Source organism: Amborella trichopoda, chromosome 10 (assembly GCF_054954075.1).
Source record: "Amborella trichopoda isolate Santa Cruz 75 chromosome 10, AtrichopodaSantaCruz75HAP2 v2.0, whole genome shotgun sequence".
Classification (NCBI taxonomy): domain Eukaryota; kingdom Viridiplantae; phylum Streptophyta; class Magnoliopsida; order Amborellales; family Amborellaceae; genus Amborella; species Amborella trichopoda.
This window is the reverse complement of record NC_142345.1, coordinates 43899632-43917974: the sequence shown is the minus strand read 5'-3', so window position 1 is coordinate 43917974 and position 18343 is coordinate 43899632. Positions and strand designations below refer to the sequence as shown.

The window sequence follows — 18343 nt, the reverse complement described above, 5'->3', positions numbered from 1 at the left end:
AAAAAGATATTGGGATTTTATATTTTAAAAATAATATATATTATAACAAATTATCTAGATGACCCATTTTGTTTTAAAAATAAGTGTTTATAGATCTATACGATTTCTATTATTTTTTTCAGTTTCAAATTTCATTGCCGGTGTTGAAAATCGATTTTAGAGTCATCACGGAGATTTTTGTTTCCCAAAGTACTTTGCAGATGAGGATTGTAAGTGAAGTTTTATTTTGTTTTATATAAAGCCTAGGCCTTATAGAAACTACATCCAAATATAAAAAAGAGAAGAATAAATGTTGAAAATTAGGCCAATATAAACAAATATAGAAGTACAAACCACGAGTGAAGACAGCCATGCGCACCTCCATCACAAATTCTGGCGGCATAATCACAAACACATGTAATTTAGAGAGATTAAATTCCCCAACTTCCAACATAGTACATTGATCTCTTATAATTTTTCCTATGGATCTTAATATTTTTCCTTTCCTTATTTTGCAAATCAGACACCCCCAAAAAAAAGACAAACTTTTTGATAGTTCTTATTTTGCAGATCTAGAGAAAAATAGCATGTGCTTTTTCCAAATAAGAAAGGCATCCCCTGTAATCCATAGCTCTATAAAAAAGATTTTAATAATCTAAGGAGGACTGGTGGTGTTTCATAGGAGCTGCAGTCTTTCTCTAATTGTAGAAGTCGCCTCTTTAGAGGTAATCAAATGAGCAAGTGCACAGGGCAACTGTCCCTAGCATCTAGACCATGTTTTTGAGCAAATAATGGAGCTGCACATACCATTGCACATTATTTTTTGGTTCTCTCCGCCTAATTGGTTTATATCTTTTAAGTAGTGGAAAAGACCCTCAATCATTTTCATTTGTGGTTGTAGTTACATCTGTAGAGAACCATGTAACATTTTGGTGTTCTTTTTGTATTATTTCATTACTGCTTTATTTTTCTTGCTTGTGGTATGGTTATTGCCTCGTTCTATTTCTCTCGCTCCTTATTTACGAAAAATCCAGCCATCGGGTTTTAGAATTTCCACGCATAACATTTTATTGGGTCCACGAAACTAAAATTCACAATAGCTTATGAGTTCCACTACTGATTCCCATGCTAAATTTTCATATATGGGGATCAAATTTGAGGAATTTGAGAAAGTAAAATTGGGAAATTTTCCAAATGGCAAGGTCAAGAACCGAATCCAGTGCTCAGTTTGCCAATAGCTTATTAAAATTCTGGTAATTGGATTTTAGAGATTACAAGCACATAGTTGGCTTTTAACTCTTAAGACCATCGAGAGTTTACCTAAAGTTTTTATGGAAGATAATGACTGATATTTAATAACCTAGAAGCAATTTTGATGCTTACAAAATATTACAACCTGGCTCAATAGGCTCAACGTAACATTGATATGGACAACGCTCAATGTAATAACATGGAGGTAAAGGAGGTTGCCACTTTTCTTCTTTCTTCTCTTCTTTCTTCTTCTCTTCTTTCTTTTCATTGCCTGTAGTTACTTTCACTATATTTACACAGCAGAATTTCTTCCTCAGTGAGGCTGCCAGGCAAACCGAATCAATCTCCTCCCCGATGACCGTCAGCTGATCCTTCTTAGCACCATCAATTTTTATGGTCTCCACACCTGCATGAACTTCAACAAATTCTTTTAGATTGCCCTGTTTTTTTTTTTTGTTTTTCTGATGCTCACTACAGTATATATATATATATATATATATATATATATATATATATATATATATATATATATATATATATATATATATATATATATATATATATATATATATATATATATATATATAGTGTCAATATTCTATTATAATTTAACCTTTCTAAAATTATTATTTTCCAATGCAATCAAAATCCACTATCAATAAAAAGTAACATAAATTTGGTTTCTTCAAGTGGTTCCAAAACCAAAGGCAGTGACACCTTCATTCGAAATGACACTACAAAATAAAGGGTGACCTTTGTATAAGGTGCCCTGCTTATACAATTAGAATTAAGGTGCACCTTTAGAATTTGTTTATAGATGTAGTTTCCTTGTGACTGCTCAAAAATCTTTTTTTGTCCCCAGTTATGATATTCAAAATTTCAAAAATGAAATGGATCAAGTCGGTATATAATAGATAGTCTATATAACTTGTTACAAGATACACTACTTTTAGGATTTGAAATTCTCTTTTTCTCTTTATATCTATATATCTCGAGGTCAAAAAGATCAATTAGAGGGTTCTTCAACATTAGAACACTCTCTTTGAGAGGATTTTTGTGGTGCATTTTTTTTTAATAGTACAAAGTTGTAACCTTATTTAAGGTTTTTCCTTAAAAAAAATACAAATTCTTTTGGTCATCCAAAACACCCATCATATTCTTTCACCTAAGGCAGCCATAGACCTTCGTCTATGATTTGCTCTTTCACATAATTGAGAAGCTAGATTTCGAAATTTGTGATAACAAAGGAGATAAAAAAGCATAGAATTGTTTTCCATTTGATAATAAAATCGAAGGAATGTAATAGGTAAAAGGGATGCTTTCTATGCTTCTTCTACAACATAAAACTTATATACTTCTCCTTATCCAACCGCCCATTCTGAATGGAGGGCTAAGATTGCCCCAATCACAATGTCACGTCTCTATACTATTCTATTTTTAATTTTTTTCTATAAATTATTTTGACACCAAATTTTGGACTCCAACCCTCTATTAAACTCACACTAGTGAAATATATATATATATATATATATATATATATATAATATTTTCAATAAAATAAAATGACAAAAATACCCCTAAAAACTTCAAGGGGTATTTTGGTCATTATATTTTATCGAAAAAATATTTTTAATATTTTATATAGGTGCGTCCCAATGAAAATATAGCATGTATCAAATTTTATATTCATAAAATTCATAAAAAAAAAACTAAAAAAAAAATATTTAAGATGTCGGATCTAAGATCAAACGGTGAGTGGCTCTTTTGATCAAAATTGGACGGCTGGATGGTAGAGAAAGATCTTCTATGCTGTAGAAGAAGTATAGAAACCTTTCCCATTGCTAAATAGAAAAACTTGAGTTAGATATGATGAATTTTCATAGAAGCACTCACCACGTGCTTTGGAAACGTCTTTGAAGGCTTGGATACGGCACTTTTCACAGTTCACAGTCACCTCGATCACCACTTCTCGCTGAAAAAAGTCCAAAAATAATATTTGTCAATGTTTTTTCAAAGTATTTTATATATATATTTACTCACATATAAAAGCACAAATATACATGCATACATACACTAAAAAATTAACTTAAGCAAGTAATGACAGTGTAATAGAAAGAACTGCTGAAAAAAAAAATGCCATTAATCTGAAAAATCTTCATATCAACTTCACTTAAATAAAAAATAAAAATAAAAAAAATAAAAAAAAATATTTCCTTTAATATCAGCTGCAAAAAAAAAAATTTAATACAAATTACAGAGAAAATAGGGAAAAAAGTGGAATCCCAAAATGGTTTCAATTATTAGGGCATTTGTTCGACTCATATTGATTCCCCTTTCCTGAATCATCCCTTTTCCCATTGAAACAAGATGATTTTTTCGGGAAAAGCCTGATTCATAAGTAATTAGGTTGGTTTCAGATGATTTATAGAATTAGATCGGACGATTTTGATCGGAAAAAACCTGATTCATAAGTAACTAGGTTGGTTTCGAATGATTTATAGAATTAGATGGGGCGATTTTGATCGGATCTGACGACGTTGAAACAAATGGTTTTCAGTAGGACAAAAGAAAAGCATAAAAACTCGATAGAATTCTCTTGCTCAATGGCAAAAAATGCTCTATATGCATATGCACTAGCATATAGACGCATTTGTGTGCACACACACTTTTGTGCTCACATGAGGATCTTATGCAATGGGATGGTTCAGATATTCCGAAGCTCCATACGACTTCTTAATCCGAACCATCCTTTCCCAAATGCATCAAAATCCGCATGCCCAGCCGATACCTTCATGTTTCAAGAACTCTTCCTCTATATGTATCTCTGAAGAGAAACTCTTAGGATACCCCCACTTCTATTGAGGACTCAATCCCATAAAATCAACACTGATGAGGCCCTCTATATATAGCTAGCAAGTGGTAATCCTAGTCTTGAAAGACCCTCAATTTCACTTATAGTCTAGACTTCTTCTCTGCCTTTTACCTCACGCCATTAATGGCCCTAGAGATGAAACTACATGTTCCTCTTGTACGAGAATTAAAGACTCACAAGTGTCTTTTAAACGTTTGAATAGTCCCAATCACGCAAGGAGAGGTACCCCAATGGGATGAAGGTGCGGATCCTTTAAAGGACAATTAATGGACCATGATAAACAAAGCCAAAATATCATATGCTCCCACCGAAAGCCAAATTTAATATTCACCATTTGATGTGGAATTGGTTGGCTACATTTACTTCATTGACCAAGCTTAAAGTTCAAAATATATTTTTTCGAACTTTGTCACACCCAGGCAATTGTATCTCGGTCACCTCCTTGTATTAAATGTATATGGTCATATTGTACACAATCCCATATAATTTCTATAAGCAAGCCATCAACCTCAAAAAAGAAAAACACAAACTGTATGTATTCTGTGTCCGCTTAAGGAAAAGAACCCCTGAGCATGTATAATTATTAGACTGCAGATTTAAGGGTTGAGGAACTCAAAAATCAAACTTCTTCCCTTTCAACATACTCATTTGGCAATTTCCCTAAATGGGTTTTTAGCCAAAGGGACTAAGTTTACTATGCATGCTCATAAACAAATAAATAAATAAGAACAAGGATGGGTCCCATACAAATTTCAGGACTATTTTTCCTCAACAAGATGATTGCTCTCTCAATATTTACGGTAGGATTAAGGATCGAATGCTGGGAAGCTCTACCATGTCATTGCATTCGTTTGTTCAGTTCTTTTGGTCCCTTAGGGAGTAGGGTCAAGAACAAAAACAAAAACAAAAACAAGAACAACAAAAATAAAAACAACAACAACACCAACAACAAAAACAACAACAATAACAACAACGACAACGACGACAATACTAACAATAGTAATAATAATAGTCCAAGCCGATTTGGCAAACTTCTTAGCTGACCAATGTCAATGTTATGCGTACTTTTCTTGGAAATTGCAGTTGATGCCTTAATCAAAGTGATTCTACATCCAAATGGCAAATAACACCTGGTTATCCAAAAGGCCAATTTCACCATAAATTATGGGATCCTGCTAATGTGACGCATGACTAAATATTAAACTAGTAAATTATAAAAAACATATCCCATCAAGTAGGCCCATTCCCTTATATGTGCTTTATCACAATTAATGCCCAAGTTTGGTCTTTGCAAAATTAACCTTGGATCCCTAAATAATCTTTGAATAACAGACTTGATTCAATACTCGTGCTCATTCTAACATGATCCCAAAATTTAAGATCATGAAATCGTCCTAAGTAGGTCTTTTACTTGATGCGTAAGTCTACGCTATGCTCTCATGACTACATGTTATGCACTCATATATTTAATAGAAAAGGAAATAAAATTAGAGCTTAGCAACCTCCAATTATGGTATTAATGCTTGATTGAGATCTTTAATTAGATAAGGTTAAAATTCCAAGATAAATAAAAAATTTTTTGAAAAAACTCTAAAAAAAATTAAAAAAAATCACAAGAGTTCTATAAATACCCCTTTCATAACCCAAAAGGAAAAGACAGGAAACTACAAAGAAATCCCTTATAAATTCATGAAATTAGAAAAAAAGCCCAAAATACCAAAAATAGGAAAAAAACCTTAAAAAATTCTTAAAATTTTAAAAAAAAATCTCAAAAAAATTAGAAAAAATCTTAGAAATCATATTCAACCTATAGAGATAAAAAAAACCTTAAAAAACTAAAGAAATTCTCCTCCAATCCCAAAAAAAGCCTAGGTAGACCCTACCTAAAATTCTAAGCTTTTCCCCTTGTCTTAGGAACCCTAGATCTAGGTCAAAAGAACCTTAGATCTACCAATTCCAGCAATCAAATGCATCCAAAAAAAGAGATGGTGGCATAAATCGGAAGAGCGGCCTAATCCAAGCCCAAATCTCCGGGTTTCGAGTCCCTAGAGGTAATTATATCTTTATTTGCTTAATTTAGTTTGTTTTTCATCATTTAATTATCTACTTTATTTTATTTTTTTTGGAAAACTAATTCATCATTATATTTACTTAAATTTATAAGCATTTTTAGGTCAAAAAGCGGATTTGGAGCTGGCGTTGCCAGTGGACTCAGAAAAAGACCGGATCTATATAGATCTAGGATTTTTGTAAGACCATAATTCAAACGACCCCGCTTTCTTTATCTTTTAAAAAATAATACAGTTTTTGTTAAGATTTGAGCAGATCTCATCACAGAGATAGACGCAGATCTGAGTGTAAACAGTTTGGCGCCCACCGTGAGGCACCTTGAACTTCAGATCCGTATTTTAGACTTAAAAAACTTCTTCTTCTTTTTTTCTCATGTCTATTTTTTCATAAAAAATGACAATAAAAATAAAAAAATAAAAAAAAAAAGAAAACAGAGGGTAGATTTGAAAAGATTTCTTTTTTATTATATTTGATCTTTTCTTTCAAGAACTTATTTTTTCTCTTTCCATACAAAATTTAGGATTTTTTTTCTCTTAATCTTTATGATCATGTAGATCATATTCTTTTAGATCAATTATTATTATTATTATTATTATTATTATTATTATTATTATTATTATTATTATTATTATTATTATTATTATTATTAATATTATTTAGATATTCTTTTATTTCCATCTTGATCATCTTTAGCTTACGATCATCTTTATCTTTTTTAGATAATCTTCTTTTAGATCTCATCTTGATCATCGTTATCTTTAGATCATCTTTTTAGATAATCTTTTAGATCATCTTTATCATTTAGAACATCTTTAGATTCATCTGTATATCATCTATATCATCTTTATCATATTTTTATCTTCTCTTTTATTCATACTTATCATCTTTGGATCATATTTTATCTTTTTTAGATCATATTTATCTTCTTTAAGTGCATCTTTATTATTTTTTAGAATACATCTTTTAGAAGCATCTTTATCTCTTTCCAAAAAAAAAAGGAACAATCTTTTTCTCTTTTGATAAAATAAATTTTAAATTAAAAAAAAAAAGACAGATCTAGGCCTTCTCTACTTTATCTATTTAGATTAGAAATATATCTTCTTCTTTTTTTTTTCTTTTTTTTTTTTTTTCATTTTATCATTTGTTTTTAAGCCTTATCTGCATAGCTTATAATTTTTTTGATATTATCTTCTCTTTTTTTTTAGAAAAAAAAAATATATTTTTCTTCTAGATCTTTATCTTGTTTTTGTTTTGAGATAGCTAAAAAAAAAACAGAAGAAGAAGAAGATTTTTGTTGCATAATTTTCTAGTCATGTCTGTAGTTCGTGATGGCTTGGATACTTAGTCTACTGCCCATACTAAACCCAAAGAGCTAAGCAACATTATCAATCTTTTAACGGCACCAACCCCCATTACATTTACTGATGATTACATACCTCCGGGGTTCGATTGTTTTCACGCCCTGTCACTTTATATCACTGTTTTTAAGAGCGGTTATGAAATCAAGAAAGTGATGGTTGACAATGGGGCATCTCTGAACATCTGTCCCTTGAAAACTATTCTAAGAGTAGGGTTATCACGAACAGACCTTGAGGTCTCAAACATCTCAATTGCAGCCTATGATGGGGCTCAAAAAAAAACCTTAGGGATCATCCCTCTCACTCTTAAGATTGGGCCGGTGGTCCAAATAGTGAGGTTTTATGTCCTTGACATCGAACCTTCTTTCAATCTACTCATTGGCAAGCCATGGCTCCATGAAAATCTTGTTGTAGCATCCACTTTGCACAAATGCCTGAAGTTCCCAGCTGTTAGAGGAGTGGCTCACATACGTTTAGATGCGGTCAAAGCAGAAAAAGAGAAACTCTCTAAAAATTTGAAAATCCAGGAGATCCTACTTCTAACATGTAAGGAAAATTGTGCTATGATCCATGAAACGCATGAAGTGTCTGAGAAATTGAAAAATTGTTATAGTCATTATGATTTCGGTTCATGCACAGCATGAAATATGTTATTGGCTCAGGGGCACTACCCCGGCTCTGGCCTTGGAAAAAATGGGCAAGGTGTTGCTAAGGTAATTACTTATTCCCCTCATGTTAAAGTAGACATCGACGATCGAAGAGGGTTGGGTTGCACACTTTCTAAGCTTCAATGCAAACTCAAATCTTTTCAGCATCTATATTTTATTCTTGGAGGAATTTAAGGTCTTTACCATCGAAAGATCGAATCTCTTCCAAAACTGGAGATCATAATTGAAATTATTCTAGAAGAAGAGCTGTTAGAATGACAACTTTTCCGTCTTACACTTGGAGCCCATATGGTGGCTACCACGTCCTCGGCTTCCAAGCAACTTAGGGCAATTACTGAAAATTAGAGTATTACTCTCTTATCTATTGAATCTAGCAAGGGGATACAACAACACTTTCAAGTCCCTGTACCAAAAAACATACATCCTGTGTGAAGCCTTTCTAATACTATTACCTTTCCGATTGTAGAAAATGCAGTCAAGACCCTTGACAAACCCAGTGAAAACCTAAACAAAGTCAATGAAGAAAATGAAAATGAAACAAATGAGGACTCATCTGCCGATGAAAATTTCGAGGCAGATGAAAAACCTCCCACTGAGGAACTCATGTTCCAAGCTGAGCAGTTTAAGACAAGATTCGACGGTAGTCCTACTGCTATTGTCTAGGAGACCTTAGACATTAATCTAAGAACTGAAAATGCAAGCGTGTATGATTTAACTGATGTTTCACTTTGGGTAAAAAAATAAATATATTGCAACAGTATTTTATGACTGGTGTATTAAGAAAACCCCTTTAGTAATGAATGACGATGTATCCAAAGTCTAGAAGTCCTGTCTGCCTTCTTTCTCATGAGAATGAGGGAACACTGAAGGTTCATAGAAAAGGTCAACCTTTCTCTTTTCTAGGGTTTTTCACAGTCTCAATTACACAAGGAGAGGTATCCCAAAAAGCTAAAGGAGTGTATGTCCTTTGTCCTTTAATTTGCCTCACTTTAGACAGCAAAAAACTAGTGTACACCCGCAGGAGCATAATGACATTCACTGGGGAAAAACCCTATCTTTAATGAGTGTGGTCTCTAGTGACTAGGGATAGGTCTGTGAAAAGTCTTGGAATTTTCTTTTGTTAGTATTGGAGGGGCTCTACAATTAATTTGTCATTATTTAGATTTGTCCTTAGGTAGATAAGATGGGCCCTGCATAACTGTGAAAGGAAGCATTCTTTGAGATTTTCCAAAACATGGAAAGTGATAACAAGGGTAGTGCACTGTTGATATTAATAAGGCTAGATGAATAAAACTTCCCTTTATATTTGACAGGAGTTTCCACCTACCAAAGAAGACTGAAATGAAGCTTCTTGGCATGCATGTGCAAGACTTGTTGGCCTACCTAAACTTGAGGCGGGTAGGGACTCTCGATTAAATGCTCCAAATTTTTGTTAGATAAATTATTAAATATTGACCTAGATTATTGTGATGGGTTTTTGAAATTAAAATCAAAAGAAATGGTAAAATGTCAAACAATTCATCTAGGTGCATTTTAATAAATTTCCTGTCTACCTTATAATGCTCCCTAGGGTGCTCACATGCACTTACTCCCTCAGGCAAAAGCGGCACTTAGGAGGATGATTTGGATCAGAAATTTTGGGATCCACTTTACATTCAAGATGATTATATAGCAGAGAAATGCATCACCGTTATTTTTTTGGTAGAAATACCAATATAAAAATTTTACTAAAAATATTAATGTTTTATATTTAAATGTTAATTTTATTTAAGATTTTTTTTAGAAAGTTATAAAATGGTAGAATAAAATTATTCAAAATTTTTAAAAAATTATTGTCATAAAAATAAAGGTAATATATATATATATATATATATATATATATATATATATATATATATATATATATATATATATATATATATATATATATATATATATATATATATAACTAAATCCAAATTTGGGAACTCATTTGAGAATTATATAGTATTTTACAAAATCAAAAATATAGGAAAATGTTTATATAAGGTTCCAATGATAAAATGTAGTACTAAGGATGCACCCCACAAATCCATCGGAAAAGGTTGTTTTAATATTGAAAAAGTCCCTAATTGACCATCTCGACATCAAGATGTATGAGTATGTGAAAAAAAAAAAAAAAAAATTCAAGAGTACAAGAAATTGTGCATCTTGCAACATATTATCTACACCGTCCATTTTAAGAATTTCATAAGTTTATAGATCTACATGATTTTAATCATTTTTGGAACTTAAAATTATTTAATTAGATATGAAAATAGATTTTCAGTTAATCCTAGGAAGTTTTACATAAAAACTACATGACATGATAAAATTTGGTGGTGGTGCGTTTTAATTGCATTTATTAAAGCAAGGATATATGAAATTGAAAATCCGTGAAGTAGAGGGAGCGAAATCCGTTGTATATGGGATCGATATCGCTCCTTTAGTAGGAGCGAGATCTGTTGTGAATGGATTTGAGATCCATGAAGTAAAGGGAGAGTGATCCATGTTTAATAAGAAAAAGATCCCAGAAGTAGGGGGAGCGAGCTTCGTTGTTAACGGGATCCAGATCCTAAAAATTGAAGCGATATCCTAAAAAAATGAGAATGGGTTCCCAACGAGATCCCGGCTATAGAGCGGGGTCCGGTAGCGAGAGCGTCACCCTAGTTCGGCGCTCCTGGTTACTATGATATAAACCATACCCATATTATAAAATTTTGATAAAAGGCCGCTCGAGAATATAGTAAACTCCTTGTTGCAGAGACATGGCATCCGTTTAATTAGAACCACAAACAGGAAGAGGGTAGTCACAAATTTGAGTTTTACTCTTACGACCTTTAATTGGGCTCCCACTCGGTTTACTCTGAAGCTTCTATTAAACTTTAGCTTAATAGTACCTTTTAAATTTGGGAACCTTATTTTAATGGGCCAGCTTTCCATGCTTCCACTCAGTGTTTAAAAAAACGCCAAGTCAAACCGGACTCGCCCGGTTCGACTCGGGAATCGCCTTGGAGGGAACGAATCGCTGTAAAAAACAGGAATCGTCTGGTTCTAGAGAGAACCGGACGATTCTATACAGTGACTCGCCGATTCCGTACAGTGAATCGGCGAGTCCCGTGAAGAACACGGGTTGCACAGTGTTCTCCACGGGATTCTTCGAAATTTGTCATTTTTTTATCATTTTTTTTTTTTTTTTGGCATGTGATTTAATTTGCAGGCTGTAAACAGCTTTATTCAGCTTTTACACGGATTAAATGGTTGAAAATTTTGGTTTTTTTGGATCACAAAACTTGTATTTTTAGGGTTTCCGCCTTTCCTTGTATTTCATGCCAAATAGGGTATGAATCTTTCAAAATTTGTAGGCATTTTGATCGTAAAGTTGTGCATCAAAACCTTTTGTTACTAATTTGTGATAATCGTTGAGAAAAACAGAGTTTTTTGGAGATTGAAAGCTCCGGTTCACAAAATCAGGTAAGAAGTTTGGGTTTTTTTTTTTTTCCGCCATATGATTAATTTCACTGCATATTTTGAAGATAATGAGTTCCATTTGTAGGGTTTTTAATATTTATTGTGTCTATTATGATTTAAAATTTTCAATTTTATGTAATTTGGTCAATTACAGCATGAAATTTGAGATGAACACAGAGATGTCTGCGGAACCAAAATTCCACTGGTTTTTTTTTTTTTTTTCCGCCTTTTGATTTATTTTTCATGATATATTAGAAATAATGTGTTAAAAATTGTAGGGTTTTGATTCCTTATATTGTTGTTTATCAGAAAATGTACTCAATTGGATGTAATTTATTCACTTAGAGGTGGATTTTTTAGTTAAAATGGTTTATGTAAGATAGCTCTGTGAAGAACATAATTTTTTTTTTTTTTTTTTTTTGTAATCCATGATCGAATTTTTTGTAATACTTGATCGATTTTTCTGTAATCCATGATCGAATTGTTTTTTTTTTTTTTTTTGTAATCCATGATCGAATTTTTTTTTTTTTTTGTAACCCATGATAGAATTTTTTGTAATCCATGATCGAATTTTTTGTAATCCATGATCAAAATGTTTGTTTTTTTTTCTTGTAATCCATGATCGAATTTTTTGTTTTATTTTTGTTTTTTGTAACCCATGATAGAATTTTTTGTAATCCATGATCGAATGTTTTGTAATCCATGATCGAAATGTTTGTTTTTTTTTGTAATCCATGATCGAAATGTTTGTTTTTTTTTTTGTAATCCATGATCGAATTTTTTGTTTTTTGTTTTTTTTGTAACCCATGATAGACTTTTTTGTAATCCATGATTGAATTTTTTGTAATCCATGATCGAATTGTTTTATTCTTTGTTTGTAATCCATGATCTAATTTTTTGTTTTTTTATTTTTTTTGTAATCCATGATCGAATTTTATGTAATCCTTGATCGAATTGTTTGTAATCCATGATAGAATTTTCTGTAATCCATGATCGAATTTTTTGTAATCCATGATCGAATTTTTTGTAATCCATGATCGAAATGTTCGTTTTTTTTTCTTGTAATCCATGATCGAATTTTTTGTTTTTTTTGTAACCCATGATTGAATTTTTTGTAATCCATGATCGAATTGTTTTTTTCTTTTTTTGTAATCCACGATCAATTTTTTTGTTTTTTTTTGTTTTTTTTGTTTTTGTAATCCATGATCGAATTTTATGTAATCCATGATCGAATTTTATGTAATCCATGATCGAATTTTTTGTAATCCATGATCGAATTTTTTGTAATCCATGATTGAATTTTTTGAAACTTTGTGATTTTTTTTTTTTAATCCATGATCGAATTTTTTGAAAATTTGTGATTTTTTTTCTTTTAATCCATGATCGAATTTTTTGAAAATTTTTAATTTTTTTTTTTTAATCCATGATCGAATTTTTTTTGTAATCCATGATCTAATTTCTTGGAAATTTGCTATACTTTTTTTTTTATTTCTTTTTATCCATGATCGAATTTTTTGAAAAATGATGATTTTCCGAAAAGATGTGAAAATCATGATAAGGTTTTGATTATCATGATGTATTAAACCCAATTTTTAATTTTTATTGTTTGAGTTTGCTGTATTTTTTTTTTTTTTTTTCCATGATCGAATTTTTTGAAAAATAATGATTTTCCGAAAAGATGTGAAAATCGTGACAAGGTTTAGTTATCATGAGGTATTAAACCATATTTTAAATTTTTATTGTTAAAGTTTTTGTTGAAAAAATTGTATATGGATAGATTATTTATGCAAAAAAATGCATGTTATTATATTTTTAATGCAAAACTGTATTTTTTTTATCTGTTGTTCATGGATTTTTTAGTTGGAATGACTGATGTTAGCTGGCTCTGTGAAGAATTGTTTTTATTATTAATTTTTTAATGTGCAAAAAATGTATGTTCTTGATAATTGAGTTGTAGCCATGTTTGGAGCTTGCATTTTGTATTATATTATCCTGAATGTTTGTAATTGATATGTACGAAAATATTATTGTCAATAAAAGTATTTTACAATAACAAATAACAACAAATATGACTACATGAACTACTGCAACATATTATCACTACACATGGTGATTATTTTTCTTTTTGAACTGTCAGGTTAATTTTATACTTTTTACATCTTAAAACAGTTGAATCATGTCAAGATTTGCAGAAGACCCTGCATGGCAACATGGGGTCAGACTTGATCCCAACAAAAAAGACAAAATTATTTGTAATTACTGTCAAAGAGTGATAAGTAGTGGGGTACATAGGTTCAAGCAACACTTGGCAGGGGTTAAGGGAGAAGTTTCTGCATGCACTAGTGTCCCTAATAATGTAAAAAAACAGATGGCGGCAATTCTTAATGCTAATAAAGGTAAAAAAATTGCCAAACATAAGATGAATGAAGAGATAGCTAGTTCATATACACCTTCAAGCAGAAATGATACAGAAGAGTAGTATAATAATGACTTAGAAGAGCAATATAATAATGAGCTAGATATGGCCACAAGATTGAGTTTACATGAACAATATCAGAGGGAACGTGGGTTTAGAATGCCCGGTGGGTCTAGCTCAGACATGCATGGTGGGCCCAGCTCAGATATGCATGGCGGGCCTAGCTCGAGCATGTATGGCGGGCCCAGCTCAAATATGTATGGAGGGGTTGGTGACAATATGTATTAAGGAGAATCAGATGTTGAAGAAATTCTTTCTAGGTTACCTAAGAGTGTCAGTATTGCAGGTCATGGTCGTAAAGATCCATTTCTCTCAAAGCCTAAGTCACAACAGATGACCCTAAAAGGCATGGTTAAAGGTACAAGAAACATGTTAGGGAGATATGTTGGTAAATGGTTCTACGATAAAGGGATTCCCTTTGATGCAGCCAATAGCCCATATTTTCTACCTATGGTCAGTGCAATCCAGAGAGTCAGGCCCGGGGTAAAACCCCCGACGGCATATGAGCTCAGTGGGCCAATATTAGATGAAGAGGTGCAGGAAGTTAAAAAGTAGATTGAAGAATATAAACAGAGTTGGCCAAGGACAGGCATTACTCGCATGAGTGATGGTTGGTTGAATAAAGTTAGCAAAAAGGAGTTTTTAAACTTCTTGGCCTATTCCCCAAAAGGTACAGCTTTTTTGTCTAGCAAAGACGTATCAGGGACGAAGAAGGATGCAAACTTCTACGTACGACTATATGATCAGATAGTGGAGGAGGTGGGAGATAAGCATGTAGTCCAGTTTATTACGGACAATGCGCGTGCATGAGTTTCTGCGGGCAGCAAGTTGATGGATAAGATGAAGCGTCTAGTATGGACCTCGTGTGCTGCACACAGCATCGATCTTATATTAGAAGAGATCGATGAGATCAAAATTATGAAGGAGACTCTAGAGAAAGCAAGGTTGGTGTCGAGATTTATATACAACCACTCTAAAATTTTATTTCTATTTAGAGAACACTCTAAGAAAAAAGAGATAATCAGGCCTGCCATAACCCGCTTTGCGACCGATTACTTAGCTGTGGACTCCATTCGAGAATCTGAAGGTGCATTAAAGAGATTGTTTACCTGTGAAGAGTGGTTAAATGACCGCCTCTCGAAGTCCAGTACCGGTATAAAAGTGGACAACATAGTCTCAAATAGGCGGTTTTGGTCTCGATGTTCCAGTGTTGTAGAGGCCACTGCCCCTTTGGTCATCGTGTTAAGAATAGTGGATGCTGACAAGAAAGCTACCATGGGTATCCTTTATGAAGGCATTGAGAGGGCGAAATCAGCTATTGGGGAGAAGTGAAAATTTGCTAGCAAAGTGATCGAGATTATAGAAAGGAGGTGGACTACCAAATTTGGACGTCCAATTCATTATGTTGGTAAATATATATTTATATCATTACAATGCTTCAGTTTAAATCATTTTTTTATGAAATTGTAAATGACATTTTTCTACCTATATATTTTTTAGGTTACTACTTCAACCCAAAATTTTTCTATTTGATACCTGAACAACCCCACAAGATTATGGAAGGGGTCAGATACATTGTTGCAAGGTTAGAGAGAAGCTATCGAAACCAAGTAGCAGCAATACAAGAGGTATTATTTAATGTTTGGGTAAGAACTTCATTGAGTTGTTATATTTGTGAGGAATAATGCACTAAAACGTAATATATTTGTTTTAGCTTGCTATGTATAGGGATGCTATAAGATCCTTCGGAACTAGACTTGCCAGGAATTCTCGAACTATGATGGATCCAGGTTATCCCCTCGCTAATATTTTGTTCATTTATATATTTAATCTTATGAATTGTTCTTGCCCTTACAATGCTTTTTGCATTTTAATCCAGCTGAATGGTGTGATATATATGGTACTGATGCACCTCACCTAAAGAGGATAGCAATCAATGTGCTCTCCCAGACATGTTCGGCTACTGGCTGTGAGCGCAACTGGAGTACGTTCCAATGGTTGCACACTACTAGGAGGAATCGACTCGCTTCTGAGAAGCTTCATAAACTACTCTACGTTCATTATAATTAAACCTCAGAAAACGACAAATAAGAAGGAAGCTTGAAGACTATGGGCCGATAGACTTAGACACAATATTTGTCACAGATACAGCAGACCAATGAGTAGTAGAAGAGGAGGAGCCAGTGTTGCCCAAGAGAGCGTTCCTTAAGGCTATCGGTGATGAAGATCTTGAAGAAAGTGATGAGCAGCATGAAAGAGGAAGCAGCCAGCCAACACATTCATAATTCGTCGAAGATGTTGGTGATATTGCACCTAGTGAGGGAGAGTGGGAAGGGGGTCTAAGAGAAAATGTCAGAGATGATGATTCTGAGGCCACCCTATCCCAGCCATATTATTCACATATCGAGTCCCAACAGCAACAGTGTAGGGATGAGGACGACAGTGCAGGTGAGCATGAAGGATGGACATACTTCAGGGATTTTGGATTGGGAACACAACAAAACACTAACACTCAGAGATTTGGAAATAGTCATACGCCTGCTAATATCGATGATTCGTTTTTAGATCGAATCAATGAATTGTCAAACGAATTCAATTAATGGCACCAGCGTGACCAAGAAGAACAACAACGTCGTCTATCATTTTATTTTTAGATCGTATGTTACTAATTTTATGCTTTAATGTAGTCCATGTATGTTGATATACGTATTCCATGATAATTCTATGTTTATCCTTTTGTGTGATGTAAATTAAATGCTGAATGGCGGTTCATGCAGAGAAAGAACATATCAATATTCGCATATTCATTAAAAAACATGAAAATTCTTAATGGAGTACCCTCATTTCTTATTGAATTCCTAAAAAACAATATTTATAATGAATTGTAATAACTTTTTTCGGATTTTTGAAGCTTTATTCTGACCGATTCACCCGATTCCCGATCTGGATCGCCGATCCGGATCGATTTTTTGGGTGCCCGATCCGGGTCACCGATCCGTTTTTTAAACCATTGCTTCCACTATAACATAAAATTTCTATACTTTTCCCTATCGAACCGTCCCTTCTAAATAGATGGCTTCGATGGACCCAATCACAATATATGGCTTTATACTATTTTATTTTTATAATTTTTTATACAAAACATTTGACACCAAAATTTTGAAAGTCCAATCCTCTATTGAACTAGCACCTATAAAAAAATATAAAAACAATATTCTCAATAAAATAAAATGATTAAAATATCCCTAAAATTTTTTGAGGTATTTTGACTATTATATTTTATCAAAAATATTTTTTGAATATTTTCTTTAGGTACGTCTTATTGAGGTGATGGCACGTACCAAATTTTATATTCATATAATTAGTATAAAAAATTAAAAATATAATTAATATAAAAAAATTAAAAATAAAATATTTTGAAGTGTCGGATCTAGATTAAATAGTTAGTGACTCACTTGATCTAAAATGAATAGCTGGATGAAAAGAGAAGTATATATATTTTTATGTTGTAGTGGAACCATAGAAACCTTCCCTTATTTTAATTTCCCCTCTCAATGGCATGTGATTGTGGGGAATCCCTAAAATGAGCATGAAAATGGCATGAGACTGGAAAATTGAATACCCTAAAATCCCTTCCTGACTTAAGCCCAAGCAAAGATTTTTGGACTATTTTCCATTTTGGAGTGCGTGTGGGTTTTGATTGGGAATCCCTAAAATGTCTCATTGTTTCACTCTCATCAAATTTGTCATACAATCATAGCTAGGAAATCAGGTCTCCTTAGCAAAAACTCCAGCTTTGCAACACAGTGATTACCTAATAGATATAAGGAGACCATTTACTATTAATACAAGGAGATCATAATCACTCATGTCTGTCAAATTTCAAATCGGGTGGCTTTCAGTGTATTATTGACTAGATTTAAAGTTCAAAACAAATTTATCAAACTTTGTGTTATACTCCAAGCCATCCAACTCAACATATATCATAAAAGTAGAAGAGTACAATGAGCTCACCAAGAGAGAAAGCGATATTCCAATGACCACAGTCCACAAATAGAAGCATTCATCTCCCATTACTCATTTCATGTCTCGGTCAATGTTTTTTTAATGAATTGTGATAAAGCACTGAAAATGACATGCTTCTTATCTAAAGCTCAAAATAATTGAAGAAGGCATTTTT

At 32.8% G+C, this 18343-nt stretch overlaps 1 non-coding gene across 1 annotated transcript; it reads right to left on the bottom strand.

The window, feature by feature from the left end:
• Positions 1-1487: 1487 nt before the first annotated feature.
• Positions 1488-4106, bottom strand: LOC18447496 (uncharacterized). Its single transcript, XR_016042276.1, has 3 exons — positions 3909-4106; positions 3124-3202; positions 1488-1636 (listed from the first exon to the last, which is right to left on the bottom strand). It is a non-coding gene; the product is annotated as an uncharacterized LOC18447496 (transcript).
• Positions 4107-18343: the final 14237 nt, after the last annotated feature.